Below are 23,728 nucleotides of genomic sequence, written 5' to 3'. Positions count from 1 at the left end.
TTGTTGAGGAAAGCAGTACGGAGGTTCCTCAAAATGCTCAAAATAGACTTACCACTTGACCCAGGAATTCCACTTCTAGGAATTTACCCTAAGGATGCAGCACTCCGGTTTGAAAAAGACAGATGTACCCCAATGTTTATCGCTGCACTATTTACAATAGCCAAGAAATGGAAACAACCTAAGTGTCCATCAGTAGATGAATTGATAAAGAAGATGAGGTACATATACACAATGGAATATTATTCAGCCATAAGAAGAAAACAAATCCTACCATTTGCAACAACATGGATGGAGCTAGAGGGTATTATACTCAGTGAAATAAGCCAGGTGGAGAAAGACAAGTACCAAATGATTTCACTCATCTGTGGAGTATAGAACAAAGAAAAAATGAAGGAACAAAACAGCAGCAGAATCACAGAACCCAAGAATGGACCCAAGAAGTTACCAAAGGTAAAGGGACTGGAGAGGATGGGTGAGAAGGGAGGGATAAGGGCAGGGAAAAAGAAAGGGGCCATTACGATTAGCATGTATAATGTTGGGGGGGGGCATGGGGAGGGCTGTACAACACAGAGAAGACAAGTAGTGATTCTACAGCATCTTACTACGCTGATGGACAGTGACTGTAATGGGGTTTGTGGGAGGGACTTGGTGAAGGGGGGAGCCTAGTAAACATAATGTTCTTCATGTAATTGTAGATTAATTATAACAAAATTTTAAAAAATTAATCTATTAATTTTGGTAGTGTAACGTTTGGGAGAGGAAATCTCAGGGAAAAATATCTAGCTGAAACTGAAATCAGTCAAAGGGAGAAATAAAGATTGAAACCCGTTTATTGCTTATAAACAGTGGTCCAGGGGCCATCTCTCTCTTGTTCCAGCAGAAGCAAGCAAATCCTCCCCCACAACCTCTTAGGTTCAAATAAGCCTTCGGTTGCCCAGGAAATTACCCGTTGATATGGAATTGGACTACTTCTCTCCACCCCTTAGCAACACCTGTTGATATGGAGATGAACTAAAGCCAGTCAAGAGATTCTGGAAATATTGCAATTTTACCCACAGGTGGTAAGATAATCAATATAGAATCTCAGGGTTACTGTCTCCAAAATAAATGAAAATAAAGTTTTTGGGGAAAAAAACTGGTAACAGATTTGAACAAACTTCCTAAAACTAGTAGTTATAACAGTAGAATATAAAATGGGTTGAAAATGAGCTTACTTATAATAGCTACAAAAAAAGGGGAAAATATATATTTATTACAGGCTTATAGGATTAATCTAAAAAGAAATGCATAGACCTATATGAATAAAATAATAAAAACAACAATAAAACCTCTATTAAAGAAAATAAAATGAAAGTGTATTTTATATCTTTACATGGAAAATACAAGATTAAACATAGAAGCTCAATGTATTTTAACAAATTTTAACAAAAATCATATAAAAGTTTAATTTTTGAAACTGTAAGTCAAATAAACCTCATTTATAATAAATGTTATTATAAACAACTTGGGAAATCTTGGCAAAAATAAGGAAAAAGGCTTGCACTAACTGTTACCAAAATGTATTATAAAGCCATGAAATTTAAAGTACATTTATAGTAACACATTTATAGAAGAGACTGAAAGCAAGAAACAAATGACTATATATTGTAATTAATGGAAAAGAACATTTTTAAGAGAGATTGATAGTTGATAATTTTTTAAAAATAAAGATGTATGACAGAGGTGAGGTAATCTTTCTTTAAATATAAGTGGTAAAATTGAAACTCTACCACATGCCCCTATCAATATAAATTCCAGATGAATTAGATTGCAATATATCCTGATTTCATAATTTTATCTGCCATAGAACTACTTGTATACAGGAAGAAAGCATGGTACCGTTGCTAGGCAGCTGTGTCTGGGAGGTCTTTCCCTGCACACCAGGAAAAACCTCAGCCTAGATGGGGGAGGGTTCCTGGCTGTGAACCAAAAAGAATTCTTGTGCAGGTTGGAAGAGTGTAGGTAAGGAAGGAATTCATTTGAGCAAGAGTAGAAATAAATGGTATCAGCCTTACAGGCAGCTGAGAGCAGGAAAATGCAGAGGGGCAGAGGGAGAATTTGCTAAACATTTTCTTGGTATAGGGCAGATTCCCTTGCCATCTCTTCAAGCCAGGGTCACTTGGCGCCCTGTGTCCACTTGGATCTGTACTGCGTGGGTACTGGCCCCTACCACCTCATGATTTGGGAAAGCCATGGAGCACAGGATGGGGTGAGATTATATTCTGAGAACTTCTCAAAGAAAGGTGATTTTCAGGCAGGCTCCTGCAGCTGAAGTTCCGTCCAGATTACCCAGGCGAAGGGAACTTGGCAGGCCCAAATCTGAGCTCTCAGCAGACCCTCCCTACTTACCAGGGATAAAGCAGAGACTAAGTGAAGACTTAGAAATAGAATGAAATAGCAAAGAAACAAAGATGCTTACCACTGGAGAAGTGCAGAGAGACAAAACTCATTTAAGTTGAGCAGTGAGAAAACTTTATTTAAAGGTATGCACTTACAGAGAAAAAAAGTGCAGGCATCCTCAGAAAGGAGGAGGTGCTAAAAGGCTGGAGTTTCTGTCTCTTAAGCACTTTTCAAAGGGCCAGGGAGTATAGACTTGTAAAGTGGTCTCAAAATGTTTATCTCCAGTGAGAGACATTAAGTCTCTTCTATTGTCAGTCCTCCAGGTAATTCTGCAAAATTAACAATACAAGAAATTGGTCAGTTCCTCTTCAGGATAGGAGCTTCCCTCTGGGAACATATCAGTCAAGACCACTTGCCCTGACCCCAAAGTGAATTGAGTTATTGTCTGTTTGCTAAAGAATATGTTAGAATCTTACTTCCTAATGTCCTGGTTTTTAAAATGGAATCATAGCTTTAAGATGGAATCCTTCCTGTTCTAACTGTCCTGTATATATCTCAGCATTTTTCATCATAGGAAGGAAAAGTTAACTCTGATGCTTGTCCCAGGTCCCTGCCCTACATCAGTACTTTTAAATCTGTAGAACAGGCAAAAATCTCATGGACATAAACATGAGTGACTTCTTCATGAACATATCTCACCGGGCAAGGCAAACAAAGGCAATAATGAACAAGTGGGACTATATCAAGCTAAAAAGCTTCTGTATAGCAAAGGACACCATCAATAGAAACAAAAAGGTATCCTACAGTATGGGAGAACATGTTCATAAATGACAGATCTGATAAAGGATTGACATCCAAAATACATAAAGAGCTCACATGCCTCAACAAACAAAAAGCAAATAATCGAATTAAAAAATGGGCAGAGGAGCTGAATAGACAGTTCTCTAAAGAAGAAATCCAGATGGCCAACAGGCACATGAAAAGAAGCTCCACATCGCTAACCATCAGAGAAATGCAAATTAAAACCACAATGAGATGTCACCTCACACCAGTAAGGATCGCCATCATTGAAAAGACAAATAACAAGAAATGTTGGCGAAGTTGTGGAGAAAGGGAACCCTCCTACACTGCTGGTGGGAATGTAAACTAGTTCAACCATTGTGGAAAGGAGTATGGAGGTTCCTCAGAATGCTCAAAATAGAAATACCATTTGACCCAGGAATTCCACTTCTAGGAATTTACCCTAAGAATGCAGCACTCCAGTTTGAAAAAGACAGATGCACCCCTATGTTTATCGCTGCACTGTTTACAATAGCCAAATATGGAAGCAACCTAAATGTCCATCAGTAGATGAATGGATAAAGAAGATGTGGTACATATACACAATGGAATATTACGCAGTCATAAGAAAAAGACAGATCCTACCATTCGCAACAACATGGATGGAGCTAGAGGGTATTATGCTCAGTGAAATAAGCCAAGCGGAGAAGGACAAGTACCAAATGATTTCACTCGTATGTGGAGTATAAGAACAAAGGAAAACTGAAGGAACAAAACAGCAGCAGAATCACAGAACCCAAGAATGGACTAACAGTTACCAAAGGGAAAGGGACTGGGGACGATGGGTGGGAAGGGAGGGATAAGGGCGGGAAAAAAGGAAGAGGGCATTACGATTAGCATGTATAGTGCATGGGGGGCACAGGGAGGGCTGCGCAACACAGAGAAGACAAGTAGTGATTTTACAGCATCTTACTACACAGATGGACAGTGACTGTGAAGGGGTAATGGGGGGAACTTGGTGAAGGGAGGAACCTAGTGAACATAATGTTCTTTCAGTAATTGTAGATTAATGATACCAAAATAAAAAAAATCTGTAGAACAATTGCCAATCTATACCTAAAGAAAGTATCTAAATAATTATTTAACTTTAAATGTGAGCATAAGCAATGGATTACAATACCAAATGTACACACATTTTTTGAAGATTTGATGAAACTTAAATAAAATATTCTTTCAGATGCCAACTCTTATTAGTGCTCCTCAAATCCAAACCTCTTCTCTATTCCTAGAGTTCAAGAAGAAAACAGTTTCCTGTGCTATTACTGATATATCAGTTAAAAATTTTGAGAAGCACTGATAAAGGTCAAAATTAATTTAAATTAATTAAGATTTAGCTTAGCAAACAAAGCGAAAAAGATGGTGAAATAAATGTTTGATACCTTACACTTAATAAAAATTAAAGACAACTGTATATGATCATATGTAACATAAAAAACTAAGTGAGATACTGAATGAAAAACTCAACAGTTTTAACAAACAAAAATTAAAATTAAGGAACAGAACAACAGAGTATTTGAAAAAAGTAATAATTATTTCTGAACAAGTATTAAGAAAGCTAGTATGTAAAGAAAAAGCATATTCACACAATTCACATGTATTTTACATCAAGCTCATAAGACATTTAAATGTCAATACTAAGTATTTTCATAGCACAGAAAATTGTCATTCTTCCTGGAAGAGGAAGAGAAAATGTATAAAGCATTTTATAAAAAGATGCATTATACTCTTTTAAGATGAAAATTATTATATCAATTGAATAACCAGTGCCATCCGTTATGAAGAAAATGATGAGAAATATGCAGAGTTGAGTAAGTAGTTTCATTGAAGGGAAATACCAAGCTTCAAATAAATTAAACCAAATACCCTATAATTGGAGTTTAGGTGTATACAAAGTCTATAATCATATAATAATGCTCCATGCAGTAATTAGACTTTATTATTTAGTTCTGTGAGTAATATGTGGGCAATGCTTAGTGTAATACTAAAAAAGGAAGTGAAACATAAAAAATATATTAATATCAATATGTGAAATACATATTTATATAGCTTATATTATAATTTTAGATATATATTATGTTAGTAATAGTATATATAATATTGTATATATGTTTATATATCTATGGTTGTATCTATCACTGGATAGATGCATGAATAAATATAAATATACTATGGTCACATAATGGTGTTCAAAATTTATTGATTAATACTTTTTTGAATATACATATCCCAACATACATCACACCTTAAAATTAGTGTGATTATTTTGTTTATTATCCATTTTTAGGATTTTTCTAAGGGGAATAAATGTACATTTTAAAATGAATGAATTATTATATATAAAACCAAAAACAAAAACCAAACACAAATGAGTTAAATCTAAATGATAAGAGAATGTTAAATTATGGTCCATCCATACAATAAAATAAATAGCAAATTAGAAACATTCAGAACAATATTGTAAAATATTTTTAATACGGTAAATGCTCACTATATAAAGCTATATTCCAAAATCAGGATTGAAAATTATACATACATAATTCATAATCACACATACATAAATGCATAATTGCATAAAGGATTAGAAGAATAGACAGTTCTCAAAAAAAGATACAAAAATGGCCAAAAGATATGTGAAAAGTTCTCCACATCACTGATCATCAGGAATGTGCAAATAAAACCTATGAGATGTCACCTCATACCACTTACAATCGCCATAATACATATACATAAAAAAAAACAACAGACAAGTATTGGCCAGGATGTGGAGAAACTGGAACCCTTATGTGCTTTTGATGGAAATGGAAATCGGTACAGCTACTATGGAAAACAGTATGAAGGTTCCTCAAAAAATGAAAAACAAAGCCACCAGATGATATATTAATCCTGCTTCTCTGTGTTTATCCAATAGAATTGAAATCAGAATGTCAAAGAAATAACTGAACTCCTATATTTACTGCAGCATGAGTCACAATGGTCAGCAGGCAGAAACAACCTACATGTGCATGGATAGATGGATGCGTAAAGAAAATGTGGTATATGCACACAACGGAATATCATTCAGCCATAAAAGAAAAGGAAATCCTGTCATATGCTATAACATAAATAAACCTTGAGGACATCATATTAAGTTAAATAAGCCAGTCACAGAAAAATTACTGCGTGATTCCACTTTTACGAGTTACCGAAGGTAGTCAAAGTCAAAAGTGGAATGGTGGTTGCCAAAGGCTTGTGGAAGGGAAGCATGGGGAGTTATCGTGCAACCGGTACAAGTTTTAGTCATGTAAAACAAATGCATTCTAGAGAGCTGTTGTACAACATTGTGCTTGTAGCTAACAATACTGTACTGTACTCTTAGAATTTGTTAGTAACATAGGTCTCATGTTTTTTTACCACAATTTAAACAAACAAACAAAGCTCTGAAAGAAAGATTATCATCTGGAAAGAAACTCTCTCTCTCTCTAGATTGCCAGGCTGGTATTATGCAGCAAAAGAGCTATCTTGTCTTCATCTCCAAGCCAGTTAATCATGGTTCATACACATTTATTTCAGTCGGATTCCTCGGAATCACTTCACATTTTTATTCTTACTACAAAATAGTTTTCTAATTGTTGGCAGGCTTTCCTGATTCCTGTTACATTAAAATTGTGGGTTTGTTTTTGGCTGATTTTTCTGTTAACTGCTGTTTGGGCATAAAAGCATTTCTCATTATTTTCTTTACCATGCAGTGGGGATTTTCATATAGCTCCACTGAACTTGAGATGAAAGCTTGTATTCCTTTTGCTGTGCCAATACAAATGTTCTATCTCTTTTCTGGTGTGACCTATTTAAATTGTTGGGTTTTCTTAGAGAGGCATACAAATAATTTGTCAAAAAGACACTGCTTTCCAAATGGATTCACATGATACCCACAGAATGTATTTTTTTAATATTTTGGCAATTTTATTAAGTTTCAACTTGATAGCATTATTTATAGAGAGTATAGTGATTTAGTGTATATAATAACTTTATCTAAAGAATCAACATTCTTACTGAACTAAGAAATAGAACAGACAACAAATAGAAATAAAAGTAACAAAAAATTAACGAGTTAATAGATAATGAACATTATCACAAATATTTACAGGTTTTTTATCTTTACATAGTAAGCTCAAGTCACTTTGGAGATTGGCTTATTGTTTTCTATGGAACTGCAGTAGAATGTTGCCCTCTGAAATGAAATGGGAACATGGTTTAGTTACTTAATTTTACATTGAAATCAATACTTCACAAATGAATTTAAGAGGCAGTTTAAAAGTATTTTTTTCATTTACTAATATTCAAATCAATGCATTGATATGTACACATGCCCAAAGCACAGCAAACATTTAATTCTGTTTGCAAGATTCTGCCTCAAAAACTATCGTTCCTGTAACTTGTATCTTGAATTTTTTAAAATCTACATTACTATGGTATAATTTCTGTATGAAAATACACACATTTTAAGTGATTACTTTGATGAAGTATAAAAACATATGACCTTGGAACTACCATTTTAATAATGATTATAAAAATTTCTATAATCCCATAAGGTGTTCTTTCCAATTGTCCTCATCCCTGAGGTCAACCACTGCTCTGCTTTCTCTAATTAAAGATTAGTTTTTCCCAGTCTAAGATTTCATAAAAATAAAATCTCAGAAATTACACTCTTTTGTATTTGGCTTTTTTCACTCAGCAGGCTATTTTTGAGACTTATCCTTGCTTGCCTGTTTATTAGTAGTTCATTCTTTCATATTACCAAGTAGGTTCCTATGTATCACAATCTTTATTCATTCACTTGAAAGATATTGATGTTGTGAAGTTTTGAACTTTTTATAAATAAAACCACTATGTGCAAGTACAAGTCATTCTCTCAATATATGTCATTTTACTCAACTAAAAACCTAGAAGTGAAGTCACGTCGCATGGGCAGTGTATACTTAAGTTTTAAATGAAACTCCAAACTGTATTACACTCTAATCAGCAATGTATGAGAGATTGATGATCCATTTCCTCACAAATACTTGGCAAGTCTTGATTTTAGCCATTCTACTGATTATGTAGTAGTATTTCATTGTGATTTTTAATTTACATTTCCCTGATGACTTAGTGTTGTGTCTCTTTATGTGATTATGGGATATTGATATATCTTCTTTGGGCGAGTGGGTGTTCAAATACTTGCCCATTTTGTATTGGACTGTTGACCTTCCAGAAGTTGAATAGGCCTTGTAAAGTGTGTACCTTACAAAGTTCTTTGTCTTGTAATGTATGTCAATTATTTTCTCTCCATTTCAGTCTTACTTTAAATTCTTAAAAGGTGTTTTACAGATAATGAGTAATAAGGTTAGATAAATGGTGTCATATTTTTGAATGCTTAATGCTTTTGTATTTCTTATTGAGAAAATCTTTGCCTAACTTAAGGTCACAAAGATTTTTTTCTGTTTTCTTCTTCACGAATATCTTTCTTACATTTTCCTATATTTTTCCACGTTTATGGTCTCTGTATTCCACACAATTGATTTTTATGTCTGTTCTTACACAAATGCCATTTTGTTTAGATTCTTGCAGCCTAACAGGAAGTCTAGAAATCAGGCAGTATAAGTCCTCCAAATTTGTTACTTTTCAAAATTGTATAGTCTATATTCATTATATTTAACTATAAATTTTAGAATTAGTGTCAGTTTCTCTAAAAAGAAATCGTGCTGAGGTTTAGCTTGAGATTGCACTGAATCTATGTAAATCAATTTGAAGAGAATTGACATTTTAACAATATCAGGGCTTGCAATCCTCAAAATATAGTACATCTTTCCATATACTTAGTTCATCTTTAATTTCTCTCAGCAGTGGTTCTTAGTTTTATGTATCCAGTGCTTATACAACTTCTGTTGACTTTATCCCTACATAGTTCATGCTTTGGGATGATATTGTCAGTGGCATTCTGATTTTTGTTTTCTGTTGATGGCTATTTGTCTATTAACTACAGCTGATTTTGAAATAGTGACCTGTTATCTTACAGACTTATTAAATAAAACTATGTATTCTACTACCTTTTTTAGGTTTCTTATGAAATTTTATTCATATAACCATGTCCTCTGTGAGCAAAGAAAATGTATTATTTTATTTCTAAGTTATCTGTGTATTTATTTCTCTCTTGCTTTCTTGCACTTGCTAGGACTTGAGTGTGATGATTTAAAGTGGTGAGGGCAGACACCCTTGCCTTGCTCTTGAGCTTAGGTGAAAATGTTTATATTTTTACTGTTAAATATGCTCTTAGATCTAGGTTTTGATAGGTACCATTTATCCAGTTTCAGGAATTTATCTTCTATTCCAAGATTTCTAAGGGTTTTTTTTATATATATAAATAATTGGTTAAAAATTTTAAGGCTTATTTTGGAAGAATTATGCAGGTTTTCTTCTTTCTTCTGTTGTTGACATTTTTTAAGTGTTAAACCAACTTTATCTTCTTAGGATAAACTACAGTTGTTCATTCTGGCAAGTGGAAATACACTGTTCAAATCTCCTTTAGTAGGACCTGCCTCAGGAGCTTGGCTAATTAACACTCTCAGCTGACACCTCCCTGAATGCTGAGGATATGCTTATCCTATGCTGCTCCAAGCTAATGAATGTGCTCAGTAGGGTTCTTAGAAGGGCCCATTCCTGCTCTTTTCGTGGACACTCTTGCTTAGGAAATTTCTTTCAGCCTCCTCAAGATTTTGTAAGGACTGTGCTATAGTCAAGCTCCTTATATCCAGTTCTCTCCATCTCTTCTTTAATCGATGATACACTGTCCCAGTGCCTTAAGAATTTACCTGTCTCCTCCTTTTCCCTTCCTTTTTATTTTTGGTGGGCTGTTTTCCTTAATAAATGTCTTGCATGTTTAATATGATATTACATATAAAGTTATTTAATATTGTATATATCTTATTTTAATAAACATTCCAGTTTTCTTATGATTCCTCACTGTGTTTCTCTTTCCACCCTTTTCATTTACAGGTCAACTGAGTTTCTTGTAGATAACATTCTGATAACCTTTCTCTTTTACTGGCATTTAAATTTATGTTTAAACTTGTAGTAGGTGCAATTATTGATACATGTGGATTAGGTCTACCATCTTGCTATTTATTTTAAATTTATCTAAATTCATCTTTGTTCTTTATTATCTTTATCTGGTTTTTAATAAAATTAACTAAGCCACTGTACCTCCAATCTACATAAGCCACTGTACCTCCAATCTACATTAGTTTATACTGTATTTTACTTGTGTCTTTTTAAACAGTTTCTTGGGGGTTAGGATATGTATTTTTAACTTATCACAGTCTTCCTACAAATTGTATTTTAACACTGCATAAAATGTAAGAAACTTTCAAAAATACTTTTGTTTCCTCATTTTTTGTACCATTGCTCTTTCATATGCATAATTTTCTAATAATTAGGTGTTGGGACCTTTTGCCTCTTTTAGGCCTGTGATGGCCACAGACTGGAGGTTTCCATCCTCCCTAGTTACTTCCGCATTCGTGGCCTAACTAGCTTCCTGTGGGCGCGCTCTTGGCCCTAACTCCGCCTCCCCACCTAACCCAAAAACTGCCTAAAGACCCTAGTGACAGATGAGATAATCAATTCCCATTGGTTTCTGTTACGTCCTTATCTTCCCCTATATAACTAAGCCTCTGATGGAATAAAGCTGAGTTTTGCTGCACCCTTGAGGCTGACACATCTCCTGGCTTGGTGTGGTTTTGTTTTTCCCCGGATCTCAGGGGAGCGTGTCCAAGCCACCGACACTTGCCCTCTCGCTCAACCCAGGGGATAACAGGCTGGTCCTGCTTGTTTCCCTGCCTTCTTATTGCTGAAGAGCAACAGTTAGGGATCACATGGCTTTTTGTTTTTTTTCCTGGTCTTTGCATGTCTTTAATTTTGATTACATGCTAAAAATGCAGAAGTTGTTGAGCATCTGAGTTTTATTTCCTTTAAAAAGTGCTGAAGTGTTTTGCAAACAATTAAGATAATAAGATGAGGCTAACTCTTTCAAAGATTGTTTTTAAGCTTTATTAGAGAGTCTAAAGTAAATTTAGAAAAAAATTTTTTTAGAGCTAGTGAAGCTCTACTGATGTGACTTTTCTGGGATCTTTTCTGAATTGTCCAAGTTCCAAGAAATATTTCTCAGTCTTGCTTGGTCTTCAACAAATTCCTGTATCTTATTCTCTATTTAGCTCACTCTCTCCAATACCATCGTATTAGTTCTCTCAGCCTTAACAAGCTCATATATTAATCTTCTCCACTCAGCAAGATGCTGTTCTCTGCATTTCCTCTTTCTTCTTCCATAGTCTAAAAAGCATCTTCAGGCAGAAACTTGGAGCAATCTAAGGCTAAACTTCTTTGTCTACCTTCTTTTAGGGATTAAACTCCTGTGATGCCTATATCCCAATATTTGGAAACAATAATTTTGTATGTTTTGTTCATTTGTGTAGCAATTTACAGAAGAACATAAGACTAATACACATTATTCTGTCAAAGCCAGAAGTAGAATTCCCGAATTGCTTATTGTCCTTATTATTTTCATAATTTTAATATCAACAAGACAATCATATAAAACTAATAATTTATTAATAATGTATCGCAAAATATAAAATCCATCCCAGCCAACTCAGAAGCCTCCAAATGTCCCTTCTCACTCACACATCTTTTCTCTTCCTAAGAGGAATCACTATTCTGTCTCTTTTACTATGCATTTTCTACCTTAAACTTTTTATAATTCTACTGTTGTACCACTACAATATGCAACACACAACACCAGTTGAGAAAATAAATAAGAAATACATAGTGGGAGTCTCCATAAAACAAAATTATAGCCTATTTGGTTTATTAACATATTTTCTGTTTTTTTCTATATCTTCATCTACTTTATTTCCTTCAAATACATTTGTTTAGAAAATCAGATCCAGAGTTTCCTTGACTTTAACTGGCAAATTACATCTCAGAACATAGTTTAATATGTTTCTCTGTTCACTCTTTGTACCTATAAATTGATGTTTTGACTAGAGACTCAGTCATATTCATGTTTGATTTTTGACAAGACTATATAAGTAGTATCATTTTCTTTTAACAGAAGGCACACTATGCCCATTATATCTCTTTTGTAATATTAGCTGATCATCAATGGCTAAATCCATTAATTCATTAGTTTTCCTATTTCAAAATGGTCTTCTACTAATCATCACACTTACATATTATACTATTTCATTCTTTCTCCTGTTATTATAAAACAATACTTCTATAATGATAAAATTTGCCATATAGACCTGTAACCACAAGTTACCTATGGTTTTGTTCATAATAATTTTTACTGATGCTCAACTTTTCCATCTTTTTTCAGTGAATACTGCTTCAAATTCTAACTTATGTCTTCTTGATAAGACCCTAATAGCTATTATAACTTCTGTGTTAATTGGTAATCAAATGGGCCAGAATCATCTTCATGTTCAGCCCAAACACAGAACAAATTGTTTTAGGGATCCCTGTTATGTTTCTTGTTTATTTTTTAGTGGGAAATGGTGCTTCAACACAATCTGAACACTACTAGGGATCGTTGACACTGGATATTTCCTATAAGAGACTTCTTTCACTGTTTCTAAGCCTTTCCATGGACAGAGATAGGAAAAGTATTACACAAAAACATTTATGAATTTATACTGATACTTCCAAATAAAATTCAGACTGCAAAATTTTAACTTATTCTATGTTGTGCCTGTGTTCCTTGTTTTACCACACATAGACCCATGGTAGTCAAACGCAACAGGTATGATTAAATAAAACTATTGTATATTACTAATTTTCATTACCCCACATTAAACACAAATATTCCTTTTTTTATTGAAGTATCATTGATATACAGTCTTATATTGGTTTCAATTGTACAACACAGTGGTTCAGCAGTTACCCGTGTTATTAAATACTCACCCCACTAGTGTAGTTACTATCTGTCAACATAATAAGATGTTACAGAATAATTGGCTAAATTTGTCATGCTACACTACCATCTCTGTGACCAACTTATAGTATGATTGAGAATCTTTGTGGTCCTTTATCTCTCTCATCCACCCCACCCACCTGACCCAAATCTTCCCCCATGGTAACCACCAGTTATTTTTTAGTGTCTATGATTTTACTGCTGTTTTGCTCATCTTGTTTTGCTTTAAGCACAAATATTCTTAGATAAACATTACTACCAGCCTCCATTGACTTTTTTTCTTCAAGGAACACTTACCTGAGAAGTCCTTTGTTCTATGGTAAGTCTCTGCTATGCCTATGATATACAGGGAAGTTCAATTTGGAGCGACAGTTCCTGAGAGCCCTGCAAAGTTTAGCAATCCAGATTTGTCAGCATATGAAATGAATAATTTAGTCAGACTCCTATATCAGTTCCTCAAATAGATCACAAAACATGGGGGATGGTGGTAAAATTAGCAATTTTAAATCTCCCAAATAAATAGCAGCTCTGAAGCTGGAATATATTCAATGTTAATAGTGACGCTAAAAAAAAAACCAGAAAAAGACTGAGGCAGATGTTATTTTCTTTGCTTTCTTTTTAATTTGCTTTATTCTTATGAACTCTCTTCTTAAATATAAGTCTGCAAAACTTTCAAAGGAGAAGAAGAAATCTGATGAAACGTATCAGTGGAAAACTGAGATGTTTATCTACAGGGATCGTGTCCTGTGTCCTCCAACCTATGCTTCACAAGCAGCAAGATTAATCTTCAGGGAGCACATATCTTGTCAGAGGTTGCCAACTGCCTTCAGACAAATGAGAATGCATGCACTGCTGCCCATGAAATGCCCTGCTTTGCTCACCACCCTCTCGTTTACGCTTTATGCTCAGTTTCTCCTGACTCAGCCTTTATGCACTATACTCCCACAGTCTGAAAATGCTCCCTCCAGCTCTTTCCTAGGTTGGCTTCTGCTTGGCTTTCAGGATTTAGTAATATGCTGCTCTTCCTAAGGTGGTTAAGGACCTCTCTTGCATGATCTCACAACACTCTGAATGTGCATCTATCACAACACTTATTCTACTCTAGGGAAAATTACCAGTTAGCTTTTCTGAACCTAGAATGACAGTTCTAATCCCTTAAAGAAAGGATTATATTTTATTGTACCTAAATTGCCTGAAATAGTAAATTTTGATAAATTATTCTTAATTCAATGAAAAAGTATTCTTGGATTAGCAGCTAATATTAAGTAATTAATATTAAACAGTTAATAATAGTAAGCCGAACTTCATGTTGATCATACTCTCGTCTTTTTGACTAACCTCTCATTTCATGAAATAAGCAATATTTATATGATGCAAAATCCTCTGAATTCACACCAACCACTCTTTCCTGAGAACAGTCCCAAATCACCTTTCCCTCTTTATGCCTTAAAACTCTCCTGTCAATTGTACAGTTTCCAATAAATCCTAACATGTATTGCCAAAAATGCATTTCTCTAATGACTGAGAATTTATGTAGATGCCACATATCTATTTTCGATGGGCATTTAGCCTTCTTTAGAATATGCGACTTGATGTTTATCTATTATCTGAGTTTGTATCATACATTTATCCTGTGAGTGAGTAAAAAAAAGAAATAATGTGCATTCATCTTTAAAAATCATCTTTTCTATATAAATGGTAATATAGCCATCATGACACTTTGTAGATGAAAATTCAATGTGTCTTCAATATGAAAATAGAACTATTATTTCCTGGACAAAATCCAGTCTGAGCAAAACAAATAACACCTTTCCACACAGTGATTCCCCAGAATGTTATTTTTCAAAAAATTTTCCACCAAGCAAATATCCTATAGAGTGCATTTTAAAAAAGTATATCACATGTATATAACCAGAAGCAAAACCCTATAGTGGGAAAGAGATCCATGCATTCTAATGAGAGTACATATTAATACTGACTCAGGCTTTTATCTGTGTCATTTCACTCAATCATCGGAGGACATGCTTGTAGCTCACTGAAAAACTTATGGAAAGATTAACATTTTCACCTTTTTGAATGAATATCTGTATGAGATGAATCATACACTAAGGAAGAGATTGAAGAGACGGAAGTGATATTGTCAAAATACTTCACAAATCTGATTTTAGAGATCACTCTTCCTTGTTTTCATTGGTTTCATATACTGTGCATCTTATCCTGAAGAGATTAACAAAAATTGTTCTATACTAAGCTTTTCGATGTTAGCCCCAAACAACAAGGTCCACTCTCTTTTCACCTTCTTGGACATTAGGGCTCTCACCTTCCTCCCAGAATCCCCTGATGCTATGGGGCAGTAATTATATTTGGGAGAAACTATTAGGACATTTATTTCTATTTTTATTATTTCAGCCTCTTAGATTATATTTTGTGTAATTTAAAATTTATGTCATTAATGGGGTTACCATTCCATGAATGTAATAAAACAAAAATATATACATATATTGGAAGGAAATGTGATTTTTTTTCTAATGGCATGCATGTAGAAAAATATTAGGAACCTCTGCTGAAGAAGATTCCGTTAGGAATATCCAACTAAATTTTGTAATTCATGGACTTTCCCACATGACAAAGAGCCACACAACAGATTTTCTCAAACCCATATAAGAAAGTCACAAGGAATAGTAATGAATTAATCAATTAAACTGGCTTATAGTAAGATTCACTGCTTATGTGGTCTGCCCTACATCAACATCTTAAAGCAATATTTAGATTAACTCAAATATGATTATTCATTCAATAAATATTTATGGAGGACCCATTTATGAATAAAGTAGCATGTTATGCATGGAAAACACAACTGTGGGTAACATTGTTCCTACCCAACCCTAATGGGACATGATAATTACACTAAGGGAGATTCTTAGCTTGTGGATTTCTAAATAAAACAAAGAGAATTAGTTGAGGACACTTCAAACTATACAATGTAAAGATGATTTTATTCCTATTATTTTATGATATAATAATATTCAGAGGTTTCTAACAATAGACTTCAGTACCATTCATACCCAGTGCATGACACATACAGACAAGAATGGCTATTTGGCTGGATCCAGAATAAATTAAAAAAAAAAAAAAACAGACCTGAATTCAACTTATAATGAACATACAATATCAGTGAGAAACTATAACATATGGAAATAAACCACTGAAATTTTTACCTCCATTGTTACTGCAGCATTACTTAACCTAGGCTGGGTGATATAAAAATGCTTTTAGACTTCCCTAACATTAACAAATGTATATCATTTCTGCACGTTAACTTTCATTCTTGCAAAATATGGGCATAATGGTAGATTTTCAGAAATATTTTATATTTAATTAGAGTTTAATAGAGGATTTTAACTAGGGACAATGACACGATCATTTTTACATTTTATAGCAGTCCCTCTGACCGCCCTGTCAGAAGGGATGGGAGCGGAACAACAGCTTAAGTAGTGAAATCCACTGAGAAGGCAATCCAACGCGTGATGATCAGAGTTCGGATCATGTTAACTGCAGTGGGTGTACATATAAGAGGATAAATTAGAAACATATTTTTTAAATAGAATGGACAACAATTGCTGTTGTATAATGTGATGTTCCTTCTGCCAATACTTCCTCAAGTAGGGTCCTGATACCCAAAGGTTGAATGTACTGATAGTAAACATATTTTTCACTTGATGTCCTATTCCTGAACTGAATACTAATTGCAAAGACATTTGGCCATCCCAAGATTTTTTTTTAATTACCCAGGTTTATTTTTTTTGTATAAAGTCTTAGAGAATACTATAATATTTATATAAGCTCCTTGGACTTTGATTCAGGTTACTTACTATGTCATCTCTTTTTGGCATAAATACTGGCATAACTTACAGTGATGGATATTTTATTTCATTTAATTTCTAAGACCTGTCTTCAGAATTAAGTTTATCCAAATCCTATGAAGATGTTTCCTAGCCAGGCTTTTGTTTAGCTTAGTTTTGTTTTAATTCTCAAAATTTAAATGCTATGATGAGTGGGTAGAGCAAAATAAGAGAAAGGAAGCTATTTTCAGATGTTTGAATGATTAATATTGCAGGCAGTTTTGTATGTGAGACTGAATATGACATAGAACCCTATGTAGGAGATGCAGGTTTCGCTCCTGATTGAAGAGTAAGAGAGTCAATAGGTTGAGTCTTTTAAATAGAGAGTTTTACATTCAATGAAGGAATTGATTTTGTATTTCTCAAAGCTAAATAATGCTCATTTTAATGGACAAACCTCTTAAGTATGTCTTTTAAAACACAAAGGAAAAACTGAGCGGTTATCCAAGGTTCCACATAAGAACTGTTCTTACTGAGGCACTTGACTTCTTCATTCAATCTGTGAACAGCGTTGTTCTACATGCCTAGGTTCATATTAATATAATTTATTTGCTTTTGTTAGTAGCATATTTTCCTAAATAAAATCACTTGGCTATTGCAGCATTGTTTTCTCATTGAAATATTTAACTCATCAGACATATTGCTTCATTGATTATTGTACTGTCTTTACTTAAAAAAGGAATGGGAAGATTTTAAAATAATTGGATTTACCAATAGTTGTATGCTTTCCAACTAGGGCAGAAATTAAATTCCTGCTAACTAATAAAAAGGTTTTATAAAATGGATGAAAACTTTTCTAATATTTTAATTGGTTGATGAAAATATGCTGAATGAAGTAGAAAGGCTGGGTCATCCTGAAACTTCTAAGGGGCCTCTTTGCCCTGAGTCAGATCTATAGTCTTTATATTTTACCCTCTTCATGCTTCCTTTTCTCTGTAGATAAGTCATTTAAAAAATAACTCATTATTATACAAATGTGCTTAAAATTGATGTGCATTTAAAAATGGTGGTTTCTATCAAAATTTAGAATCTCTAATAAAAATGTATATTCTCGTGTATTTATTGATAAAACACTTATGGAAGACTTAACATGGGCCAAGACCTATGTGAATCAGGAGCCGCCTGAATCTGGATGTGAGTATTTCATTGAGTACTCTGGGATTTTTTTTTCCCTGAAACAATGTCTGACCTTTAAATAAGAAAATATGATGTTTAAATAAATTACTTATGCTAAAAATATTATTTAAATGCATGTCTCACTAGACCATTGGGTAGCTGTAATTCCAAGAATATAAATCAAATACTAATAAACATGAAGTCACAGATAAAATAAGAAAAAATTACCACATAATAGATACGCAAGATCAACATCTTTCTAGCAGAAATAAAACATACACATAACAGAAGATTTAATAACCTCAAATTTTAAAAATAATCTTATTTAGAATTTTAATATAGAATATTGTATTCTTTCTTCAAAACACAGGTTTTTATTCAGTATTAATGTCCGTAGGAGGTGGCATTCAGACGAAGCGTTAAATTGAAGTTCCATCTGCCTGAATTTAGAAGTTATTAACAATGTTAAAATTTCTTATTACTCTGGCTTAGAAAAAGAGGATACATATACCTGTGTCCTGGCTGACATTGCTTTTTTTCTGAAATAAAATAATGGGTGAATTGTCACTAATAGAAATGTTCACTACAGAAAACACAGTGCTGCTGAGTGCACCAAGGCATTCACAACTGCTTATGTGAAATGTGAACTATCACTCTAGAAAATGCCATTTTAACATAGCATAAAATAATGCAATTTAATCCCTAAGCAGGTGTGACGCTAATGGGAAGCAAGCCTAGTTATTCCTCTATCTCATTCAGTCAATACTCTTTATCATATTTACTTTATTGTGAACTTGTTATTTTATTACACAAGCTGACTCATTCATTTCTCGCCTCTTCAATTCCCTATAGACTGTGTAGCATATTCGCAATTAGGAAAAAAAAGTATTCGATGAATAAGCCTGATCCAAACATTGAAATGTTTAAATGGCAAATAAGAATATCCAGTACCAGGTAGTTCAAGATGGCCAGAAGAAAAGCTTCCTCTGAACTTGATTAGGAATGTAACTCTTCAAAGGGAAATAGACAATGGATGGGCAGTCCAATACTATATAATTAGAACATAAAACTTTATAATTGGTAAATTATTTTCTTTAATATTGAGCCTATTTCTATATGTTTCAGTACATACATTATCAAACTAAGATGCTAAAAGACACTTAAGACTGATATATTCACTATATAATTAATACAACCATTGTAGTTTAAAGATAATATGTCAAATCTATCATAGAAAAAGCTCATAGCTATACAGCATATTTTCATTATCAGTATTTATTGTTTTTAAAATATAAATGAATGGTGTGTGTTTATGTCACTCACAACTTCTGTATTTTATAAAATGAAAATTCCATTCAAGTCTATAGAACAGTGTGTATGTAACTCAATTATTCTGAAGTATACATTTTAAGATGTATTTATGTTTTTGCCTATATATACATGTACTCACATTTTTACACAGCAACAATTTAAAAAGTCATATACATATAAATAGCTATATATATATATGCACACACAGACACATACATTTTTGATACAAGTAAAAATAGATGAAAAATGCATAAAATTAAAAAATTATTTCATTTATAAAAATATAGATCAAATCCACCATAAACCAAAGTACCAATATAAGAATTTTAAATTATGAAAAATGTTTAAATAATCCAAAATATATATTACTCCTCTTAACTAGAACTTTTTGATATCAGAAAAAATAAGAGGACTTTGGATAAGTCTATTCTTTTTTTTTATTATTCCATGCTTTTCATGATCTGTCTTTTGGAGACAATTCTCTACTAATGTCTTATGTTTATGCATGCCTTATAAGCATGGGCACTGTCTGGTCTTTGTGGTAAACTGCCTTTTCAAGGATGCTCATAGAGCAGTCAGTTTTGTAAGACAAAGGTAACACCTCCCTTTGGATCAAAAAGTAGGTGTGTATACTGTCCAGTAGAGTAAATTTTATGTCTCTCTCTGGAGCACAGGGTAGGTATGCTTACTACCCAGTATAAAGGATTCAGATGGCCTAAACTCTGGGCTTCTCTCATTTAGTGCAACCGAGTGGGTATCTAGGCAATGGGCCCATCTGAATCTCTTCTGAGGGTCTCAGGGGCAAGGGAAGCTGTTACGAAGACCTGTCCATGATGCTTGCTGTGCCATGGGCAATAAAGCCCTTTGCCTCTGACCTTAAAGCTTTGGGTCTTATGCCCGCATCCATAAAGCTGTGCCCGGCTAAAAATAGGTAAGATCTCAGATCCTTCAAGGGACTGACTTTGTCAGTGAGTCTGGGATACTGACAGAGGCATGGATTTCAGGAAAGAGGACAGTGGCCCTGAGGACTGCGTTCAAGGATACAAGACAGCTTTTGGGATCTGCTAGTCAATGCTCACCTAAGTGGAAGATGTGGGGGCAGGGGGCGCCACTGTCATGTCTGTGAATGAGTAAGAGTTAATTTCATGCAGAAAGACTGAGTGGCGAGAGATGTGATTGAAATGTGCGACCCACATGGTGTCCTCGGTTTTGTTTACTCTTCTCTGGGCACACAGGGAAAAGGACGTTGTCATGACATTGGGTTAAAAGCCCGTGGCCCAAACCCAAAGGCCTTATGACTGTGGCTGTTGACAGAAGAGTCTCTAAAACTGAAATAATATTGAAGCTTTTACTATTCCATACAGAGCTTTAAGTGGGTCAAAAACTTTAAAAGAGTATTTGGGTAAAATGCGAGCGTTGTACAGGCCAATACAAACCGAAAGGAAGGGTTCCGTGCGTATGGGCGTGAAGCCCTTTTTTATCGGCATCCCTGGCTCCCTCCTTTCCTTCCTAACCCAGTCTCAGTTAAGGAGAAAGATAATGGGAGCATGGATGAGCAATCCTTGTTCCCAAAAGAAAGAGAAAGCCATGCGCACCCATTCAGAGATGCATGAAGTTCAAGAGCAGGGATTGAAATTGTTACAGCTCTAGTGGATAAGTACCACAGTCACCATCAGAGCAGGTCTTCTGAGGGAAAGGGAATTAAGTGAAGGGCACAGTGGAAAGCAGAAGCTAATAGGACTTTGTGGGTGGGAACCTAGAGCACAGCCAGCAGACTGCTGTTGTGGTCAGGAGGTGGCATTGGGGTGTTAGGTGTTTGCACTTTCTGGTGCTGGAAGCATTAGAGAGGATGCTCCCATTCAGGGACTGCCACTCGTAGAGAGGTGTTTATGAAATATCACACTTGCTTCCCACCACCACCACCTTCTACCTGTTTCCTCCCCGGTGCTCAGGCAGGAGTAACTTCTTGATGGCATCTAGGGAAAAGAGAGACGAATCACAGATTTATTTAAATTATTAATGGCTGCTGGAGCACTGAGCCACTTCCCAGTGCAACACTGCCACCTATCGGACACAGCCTCCATCTACTACACTGCTGTAAAAAAAAAAAAAATGTGTTTAGGCCTGGCCTCCGTGGCTATCTACATTCACATGAAAAAGTGGCAGCTTTCTCTTTGCGAGAACCTTTTGCCTCCACAGCACAATGTGGACCAAAACCACTGGCTCAGTAGAGCCCTTCATTCACAGAGGTTCCTCTAAATGCCTGGGCCTTCTTCGCCCATGGTTTAGCTAATCTGAACCCCCAAGGTTACCTGTGGGATTGTTACAGCTACTCAACTTCAGACCCAACTGCACAGAACCAAGAAGTGATTCAGGTCACTGCTCCGTCGGCAAAGCCTGAGGTCGTTCTCCTAGCCCTGGCCAGAGCTCCATCTGGCAGGTCTGGCTACAGTTTCACTGACCCTTGCGTGCTGCCATTGTCACCTGTTACTGTCTTTTGGAAAACTACAGACTGGCTGATTAAACAGTCCCTTCTTGGGAGCTGCAAGCTGGAAACAGATTGCTGCTCCTTAATGGACTGTGTCACTCTGCCAATGCCCACGCACAGGGTCTTTTTCCAGTGAAACTGCCGAGAATCAAGTTGCTCTTGGAGCCTGCACTCCCCAGACGTCACCTCTGCTGACGCCATCCGTCATCATGGGGTCACAGAAACCTGCATGACGGCACAGACGCCATGACACTCAGGCAGGGGCCGCCAGTGATGCCAGGCTGTGACTCCCAGCTGCCTTGCAGTTAACTGCTCCCCCTTTGGCACTCTTTGATTTCGTCTTGGGACTTTCACTGGTACCTTTCCAGTGAAATCCTTTTTCAGGTTGCCAGTGCTAGTTTTTCCTATCCAATCAGCTGACACCAGCCACAACCATCTGGCCCTTGAAAATTACCTGTGCTGTGATTTTGACTCTGTATTATTTGCAGCCTGACTATGGTGTGTCTTTTATCACAAAAGCCCCTGAACAATTGGGTTGATAGTGAAAGGCAGTAAAATAATACAAGCACCTGGCGTTGTCGAAGTCAGAAAGATAGCGAAAGGTAACTCAAAATGATTTCTCACTCCCTCTCCCTCATCATCTCCTTTCCCCACATCTTATAAAGGCTATTTGTTCAGTGAACGCACTCGTTCCCAGATAAAGATTGCCTCCTCTCAGTTAAATCATAAATAGTTACTGGCTTTTCTTCATTCCCCTCTTATTCTCCCCCAACTCCTGTACTCTTAGACTGCCAGACAGGAGGGACTTTGGTAAGCACTCCAGATTTTCTATAGGAAAATCAAAAGATTCCACATTTGGAAAAGAGTAAAGCAGAACTGGACCTATCTTACTGGCTCTGCAGTCCATGTTCAAATCATTTTGATACCAGTTTGGATTAAAGTAGCCTTGAATATAGAGTCATATCCTCAAGAAAATATTAGCAAGTAAAATCAACTTCTGTCACAGAGCAGAACACATTTTAAGTGGATAAAACTGACAAAGTGGTCTTACCTAATCTATATAAAGATCTAGTACATATCAATAAGAAAATGTGGGCAAATAATAGAAATATAGCAAAAGACTTCAACAAATATTTCTCAAAAGATGTCCAAATGGTTAATAAATCTGTCTATAGATACTTAACCAAAGGATAAGGGGAAGTACCTAATACCAGCACAAACTATAATTTAAAAAGAAGCAGAAGAAAGATAGAGGCAGCTTGACAAGGATGAACTGTTGCTAGAAGTGCGAATTCAAAACCCCTTTAGAAAAATATTTGAAATTACCTACTAAGGTTCAACAAATGCACATGCAGTGATCCAGCAATTTCATCTTAGATATATAGAAGGAATGTGGGTGTGTGTGGGTGTGTCACAAAAAGATACATGTTCGAATGTTCATAGCATAATTATTCATAATTGCCAAAACTAGAACAATATTTCCATCAAACATAGAATGAATATGGTATATGTATAAAATAAAATTGTATGCAGCAATGAAAATAAGCTCACTATGGCTACTGACGACAACGTGAATGACTTTCACACATATAAAATGAAGTGAAAGAAAACAGATACGAAGAAATGCATGCTATGTCATTTCATTTATACAAGTTCAAAAAGTGGAAAAACTAATGTATGATATCTGAAGCTCAACACAGTGGTTATCTTTGG

The 23,728-nt window shown here is 35.0% G+C and overlaps 1 long non-coding RNA gene across 2 annotated transcripts; it reads right to left on the bottom strand.

The window, feature by feature from the left end:
• Positions 1-11,304: 11,304 nt before the first annotated feature.
• On the bottom strand, positions 11,305-22,189 carry LOC140849014 (uncharacterized). 2 transcript variants are annotated; one of them, XR_012130467.1, is made up of 5 exons: positions 21,840-22,189; positions 21,458-21,503; positions 18,728-18,755; positions 13,496-13,582; positions 11,305-11,645 (listed from the first exon to the last, which is right to left on the bottom strand). It is a non-coding gene; the product is annotated as an uncharacterized lncRNA (long non-coding RNA). The 2 variants fall into 2 exon arrangements; XR_012130451.1 differs by lacking the exon at positions 18,728-18,755.
• Between the last annotated feature and the right edge of the window lie 1,539 nt (positions 22,190-23,728).

This window comes from Manis javanica, chromosome 1 (genome assembly GCF_040802235.1).
Source record: "Manis javanica isolate MJ-LG chromosome 1, MJ_LKY, whole genome shotgun sequence".
Classification (NCBI taxonomy): domain Eukaryota; kingdom Metazoa; phylum Chordata; class Mammalia; order Pholidota; family Manidae; genus Manis; species Manis javanica.
Note: the sequence above shows the minus strand (reverse complement) of the source record. Positions and strands in the feature narration are given on the sequence as shown.